Genomic DNA, 7,921 nt, shown 5'->3' on the forward strand with positions numbered 1-7,921 from the left:
GTGAAAGTTGAATAAAATTTTAGCTATTTTTGTGAGGTAAATAAAACATAAGTTTACTCCCTAGGGTAAAAAAAAAACAATATTTTCCTCCTTAGAAGAAAAATATTGAATTTACATTTCGATATTTACAAGGGTCGGAGGAAAATTCCCCCAAATTAGATTTGTCGGATTTTTTGTGGTGTCGAATAAAAAATTATCAAATTTACAGTTTGCAGAATTTTCGAAAAAAGTAAATTTTAGAAGCCCAATTTTAGAAACGAAGATTTTCTAAATTAAAATTGGGCTCATTATAAAATTCACTTTTTTAAAATTCTCACAAATATAAATTCGATAATTATTAATTAAACATCACAAAAATTCCGGCAAATCTAATTTAAGGAATTTTTATGCGTCCCATTTACATATTTTATCAATCAAATGACATTTCTCGCATATTTTCTTTAAAAATTGTCAAGAACGTTACGTATCAGTAATAATAAAAAAAAAGAAATGAAATCGTCAAAATTGTCATCATGCAAAAATGTTACATTAAGAAAATTTTTTTTCAGAAAACAAAAAAAAAACTTGAATAATAAAAAAAAAAATGGCAAATTATCAATATAAATAATTTATAAATAAATTTAGGATATTTATTATAAATTATTTATAAATACAAATAATTTTTTTTTCATGATTTAATTCTATCAACTTTGTTGATAAAACTATTATTAATATATAGTTGATTAAACTCTTATGCATATTGCATTAGTTAAATATGTATAAAATATAAATCATCTATTCTGTTGTAAACATCAGTAGCATATAAATAATAATATTACATCATATTATTATTATTATTATCATTATTATTATTAACATGTTCAAAATTATTAATTAGTGATCCGAATGTGTAAATAATATTGAATCTACATAAATGTAGAATATGATAATTAATTTCAATCCAAAAGACTTTTGTTACCATGCTGTAACATTTACTTTCAATTTAAATATAAGGCTTCTCCGTCATGCAATATTTTATTCATGGAACAAGTTTAATATTATAAATTATGAGTTTAAATAAGCGTGCCAGTGAGACATTTGCAAAGATCTGAATTCCCGCACTATTTTCGAGATTTTAACTTTTTGAAATTATTTTAAAAATTCATTTGGAAATAAATCATAAAATTTATGCGAAGGCCAATAAAAAAAAAATGACTTAAATTTCTCTTCTTCTATATTATTGAAAATTAAATTTCAATGAAAATCATCAAAAATTGTATAACGATCACTAATTTTTTTTTTATTAAATGTTAATTATTGATTTTCTAATCATCGCAATAGATAATTAAAATTTTATTACTGTTTAATCATAAAATTTTACATTTTATTATACTAAATAATTAAATTAATACAAAAGAAGATATCAAATGGAAAAAAAATTGAAATTCCGGAACTTTGAAATAGATTCTCTAATTAAAAATAATTGTCTGCTCGTCCATTACAAATGACATGTTTATAAGGTTAATTTTACATGTCATGTTATTTAAATATTGTTCGTTTGATACTCAAAATAATAATTTTCAGGAATCTCTATACCAACATTGTTTGTTTCCCACTGTTTTCTCTTTGTCCTTCCGTTTCGTTAAGGTATAATTTCTCTCGGTAAAGCAACACAAAGAGAAAGTCAACAACAATGTGTCTAACAATTCCTAATACGCAAAAGAAAGAACGTGATTGGCATAAAAGTATCATTGACAAGTGGAGGTCAAAAAAACAATTTTTTTTTTTTTTCCATTTAATCAGATTAGATGTCCTGCACTCTATTTCTAGAACAATACCCTTGCCAGAGAATGATATTTTTTTTTATCATGCGCACTTCCTCTACTTCAAAAGCGAGGATGTAATCATCTAATTCAATTTCTATATAAATAAATATCGTTTTGATTTCATAAACAGAAAAATTTAACTTTGTTAAATCAATAAAGTTACTATATTCAAAACATGTTTAAATTATTAAAGACTAATTTATTAGCCCTTGTGAAATTTACATTTTGATCCTTTTCACGAGTATTTTATGAAAAATAGAAAAAGAAACTAAAAATTAAATTTTTCTCAAATCTGTCATTTGAATAAAATAAACAAAAAAAAAATGTAGAGGACAATTATATTCATTATTATGTTTAAAAATCTTATTAACATAATAATTTTTAATACTTTTGAAGATAGAAAATTGTTTGTTTTTTTTCAAAGAAGAATTATTTAAAACTGTAAAATCACGTACGTGTATGTAAATTAATTCACACACACATATATGTAACGTCATTAGTATGTATACCTTATATTCAAAGTACTCCATTATAAATAAAAATTATTATATTATATATATTTTTCCTAACTCCTGTGACCCAATAAATGTGAGAATATTAATATATATTTCTCACCTATATAAGGTTTAATGAAATTCGAGGCACGAGGAAATCAATTAAAACTCGCGAGAATTTACTGTAAAACGTAATAACGCTATGCAGAAGTACTTTTGCAGTCGCTGTGTTCTTGTATTTGAAGTTTACGATCCTTTACAAGAAGATAGTTACGTTAGTACAAGTGTACTGGCAAATGTATACATTAAGACAACATACAAGAGAGTATAGAATAATATATACACACACACACACACAAGTTGAAAAACATATGCAATTCGTGCCTTCATTCTAGCTCTGAAGAGGTGCATAACGTTAACGAGGATACCTAAAATACAAAGACAACGATGATACCTTCTATAACAATCATTAATAAATACACCGTCAATTTGAGAGTACACAAAGATAACGAATAAACACACAAAAAAAAAAGAATGTCAAGAATATTCTATTCAAAAATTAATTTTACATTTTATTTTCAATTTATGAATATTCATTTTAAAAAAAAGAGACAATTTTTTTTTCTTTATTTGAAAATATTCTGATTAAAAGGTAACTTTTAATCATTCACACTGAAAAAAAAAATTAATTCAAATAATCGGTACGAAATAATTTTTATTTTTATTAAATAAACTGTATTTTATCAATAATTTCTGAATTTGAAACAAATACCATTTAATTATCACAATAATTATTATTTAATACAAATAAATATTTTTTTGATAATAACCAAGTAACAGATTATTTAATACAAATAAATATTTATTCGATAATAATCAAGTAACAAATTACTTAATACAAATAAATATATTTATTTGATCATAATAGTCAAACTAAAAAATTATTTGAATTAAATAAATTTTTTTTTTTGCATCTTTGAAATTCTAATTTTGGATTCAATATTTTTTTCTCATATTTATTTATTAATTTATTCATTGAAATTATTCCTCTCTAAATAAAACAATTTTTTGATAGAAAAAATATTTTTTAACTTATCTTTTTTTTACGCGAACCTATAACCTGTTTATAAAGTGGAATTTGAAAAAATAGAGGAAAATTTACAGCTAAAAAAGAGGAATCCTTTTTTAATACATTTTTTTTTCAAATCCATTAGAGTGTTGAAATACAAACAGAAATGAATAAATAAATTGAAGAACATTTTATTTAAAATCAAGAATGGTCAATGAAAAATAAAATTGTTTTGAATTTAAAACAAGAATATTGCAAATCCAAACTTTCCTAACTCATTTTTTCCATTTCTTTGAACGTCGACAATTTCTTGTTTAGTCTAAAAAAAAAAAAAAAAAAAAAGAAAATAGAAAAGATTTCGAACTTAAAAGACATTTACTTAATTTTATTAATACTACAGTAGTTGGTAGTATTTTTTGGATAATGAACTTTTGTGAAGAACGACAAACGATTTCTTTTATGAATGAAGAGAAAAGAATGTTTCTTTGAAAACAATATTTGCTGCTTGCAAATATAAAAAGATAAGATCTTATGAAGTAGAAAAGTAAACTGAAACTTGTAAAGAAAGAAGAAATTATCCTGATTTATAGTATTACTTTTGGAAAGTTCGCTTTCGAAAAGCTGAATTTTCGTCTAACAATAAGTCCCTCAGGACAAGATTCGTCGTCGCTTCAAAAGTTTAACACACACATATATATATATAGTAACTGACAAATTACATTATCGATTTGTAATATTTGGAGAATAGGAGCAGTTGTTGCTTATCAAATCTGATATTTTTTTTCCAATTTCATTCATGTGAAAAAGTACGACTTTAGCTTTTTCTTAAAGAAAACTTTACGCAAAGTTTCAAAACTTCTATTTTCAAATTTCTTATCTTCTTTGCACATTTTTTTATCTACTTGCAAATATTCTTTGCAATAAAAAATTTTTTCTTCCATATTTTTAATTAATTTTCTAAATTTTTATATACTTTTTAATATTTTTAAAAAATACTAATATTTTTAATATTCACTTTTCGAAAATGATTTTCAATTAGAAGAGGAGACAAAATTTTTGCTTAAAATGTTAAACACATTTCATCAATTGAAAATTATAAATTTACATTTACAAGTTTTAATTAAAGACAATAAATTAATAAATTAAGAATTTATCGCAAAACCAATAATGATTCTTTTATTGACGTTTAAGTCAATAATTACTACTTAATTTATTAAAAAGAAAAGCAATAAATCGATAAAACTTTTTTTTTTAATTTTTCACTTTTTTGAAATATGGAAACATATGTTAAATATAATCTGTTTTTGAACGCTCGACAGAAGAAACTTGCTAAGCGCATTAAAAACTTGTTTTGATGACAAAATGAATTGGCTACGATAAAAATAGAAACAGAGTCAAGTAAATGAAAGATTCTATTCATTAGAATACATATTTTCATTCAACCATTTTTTTTTAACAATACAACATTGTTCTAAAAGATGATTTTAAACATAATTTTTAAAAATAACAAAATTGACTTCTCACTACAAATCATAAAAAATTAAGAAAAAAAAAAAATTTCTTTTCATTCAGTATAATATAGAACTGATATTTTTTTTGAGGAAAACGTAATGTTTAATGCATAGAAAACGACATGAAACCTTTGAAAATGCATTTCTAATTATCTGAGAAAGTGGAACGGTTAGTCGAAAAGTAATTTTGGCTGTTTGGCGTCCTTTAGAATTTCTAGACGCCAAGGCCACTCGGGTATCTCTCACCAGCGAAATACGAGAACGAGCAAGCGAGAAGGCTTTTAATTGTGCGAGTTAATTAACGCTTCTTGTGCACAAGTTCGCGCCACATATAACGTAAGAGAAACGGAAACGTCGAAGGCGGAATTGCACAAAAATTGTAATCGGATCGTTATCAAATTGCGCAGCCTCCGTTTTTTTCTTTTTTTTTTTTATCAACTCTTACGAATCAGACCTGTCTGCTTTTACTTTTTTTTTTTTGAATTAAATTTACTTTCCTGAAACCTGTCAATGTGCAATAAAAATTTAATGTAATTGAATATGAAAATAAAAATAATTTCGAATTCAAACTTTCTAAAATATTATTGAAATATATCAATTTTTATCATTATCTGAAAATGACACAATTAAGATCGTGATTTGGACTTAATGAAATAATTATGGAATGATAATATTGATAATTGATGATTTTTCAATATTCGAGATATGATTAAGACAATCTTAAATAAGTCAATAAACAATTTTTTTGCATATCTAAATTAGCAATTTTTGACAAAAAAAAAAAATAAGTGCCCTTTTTATTGAAAGTAACTTTAGTGGAAATTGATTAAGTAAATTCAAACTGTTAAGGAATGACAGCAATCCAGTTTCGCTTTCATTGGCAAAAACCTGCATTTGCCCTCCTTTATGGGACTCTGTTACCGCTTCAAGTACTTGGATAATTATCGCTAAATGTGAACCACAAACCACTGAATTTCGCTTTTTTTTTTTTTTTTTACTGTAAACACTTCTTTTAAGAACTTAATCGAAACTTGTCTTGGCATTAAGTACCTAATATTTTCCTTTACGCTTTAAAAAGTGGGCATTTTATTACCAATAAACGTTGAATAGAATCATTTTTTAAATTGAAATATTATTAATCTTAATTTTATTTTTAATATAATTAGAATTTATTCTAATTGAAAATAAAAAAAAAGAAAATTCTAAAATATTCATTTCCCAAAGAAATACAATTTTCAAAACTTTTATTGTTTATACTCCGAAAAAAATTTATTATCAAAAAATTTATTTATCAAATATAAATATTTACTTGAATAAAATAATTTTTGAGGCCAAATACAAAAAAATAATTGAATAAAATAAACTATAATTTGAACCAATAATTTCTGTATTTGAAACAAATATCATTTAATTGACTCAAATAATAATTTATTTGATAATAGTCAAGTAATCGATTATTAAATAAATTTTTTTTTTCAATGTAATTATTTATTTAAAAAAAACATTCTTATTCGATTTTTCATCAACATTAATTTGATATATATTTTTTTAAACAATTGTAATTGTAGGCAAAACTTTTCTCCCACAGGATTTCCTTCTCTCTACTTGCATATGTATACACAAAGCTTACAAAACACGAGTGCATAAAAAGGACTTAATACGTGTCCGTAATGTGGAAACACGTTTTTGCGCCTGACATGATAAATGCGACAGAAAAATTATTGAATTTTCTTCTATGTGATCATAGAGAAAATCGAAGGAAATATATGTATACATGTATGTGTGTGTGTATGTAAAGTCGACTGAGATTAAAAAGGGAAAAGACGATAATCCTCAACGGAAGGATCTATTGAAATGCAGAGAAGTTCAGACGGAGGAACAGCATCTGGGTTAAATTCCCAAGGAAGTTTCGGTTTTTTTTTCCCACCAGAGTGTCAGATGGAATTAAAAAACTCTTTGGTACTCTCAGACCGTAATACCAAATGGAAAACTCCTCTGCAAGATGAAATAAATCTAACATCACATCAGGAATCAACTTCGAATCATCTATGGGATTTCCGTAACTTATTGAATTTTGTCATGTTCTACAAAAAAAGCCGTTCTATTTTTTTTTTTTTTTTTTTTAATTACTAAATAAACTTTTTCCGTAATTAAAATGAAATATATCTCATCGCGGAAGCGAGTTACAATTTATTCCATGAAATCAAAATTTTTATTAAATATTTAAATAATTTTAATAAAAGATATTATATTAATAATTATATTAATTCTAAACTAAATAACTTAATGTTATAAGAAATTTTCGACATTAATGTCAGAAGATAAATTTAAAACTCATTCAAATTTTGAAACAGTAAAAAAGAAGTGTGTTACACGTTCATAAATCTTGAATAGTAATCTCTAGTTGGCACAAAATCTAGTTTTGCTCATGAGTTGACATTTTATATAGACATAGAAGTTGTATTTCAAAAAAAAAAAAAACTCACTAGTTTGTTTAGAAAAAAGACTATTCTAACATCAAAGGAGCAAGAACTTTAAAACCACAAAATTAAACTCACATATATATTGAAAAACGAATTGCTAGAGGCGTTTCCAGTTCACAAACTAGAAATATAAACTTATATTTCTAAATCTATACGAATAAAAAATTTGCGTCAGGTTTTCATTTAGAAAAATCGATATGACAAATTTATATCAGTTTCTTATTTATATTAGTCATGTGAAGTGAACTGAAAACTTTCTTTTTATTGCTGAAATCTCACAAGAAATCCGGACAAACATTCGAAACAAAAAGCCATCGAAACGTTCAATTCCACTTTTTTTTTTTTTATATATAACTCCATTCAATTGGAATATAAATTATGTAAGTTTAATTAACAAAATTTACATTAACAAATTTTACTAAATATTAAATTAACAAAATCAACTAATTTTATTAGCTTAAAATTTAATCTAATAATTACAAAATTTTTTCAGCCGATTGTAAATTAATATTACGTAATTTGCAAAAAATTTCATGTTTTTTTTTTTTAGGAATAGTGT

The sequence above is a fragment of the Leptopilina boulardi genome, unplaced genomic scaffold, assembly GCF_019393585.1.
Source record: "Leptopilina boulardi isolate dan_hultmark-lab unplaced genomic scaffold, ZJU_Lbou_2.1 LbouV2_38, whole genome shotgun sequence".
Taxonomy (NCBI): Eukaryota; Metazoa; Arthropoda; class Insecta; order Hymenoptera; family Figitidae; genus Leptopilina; species Leptopilina boulardi.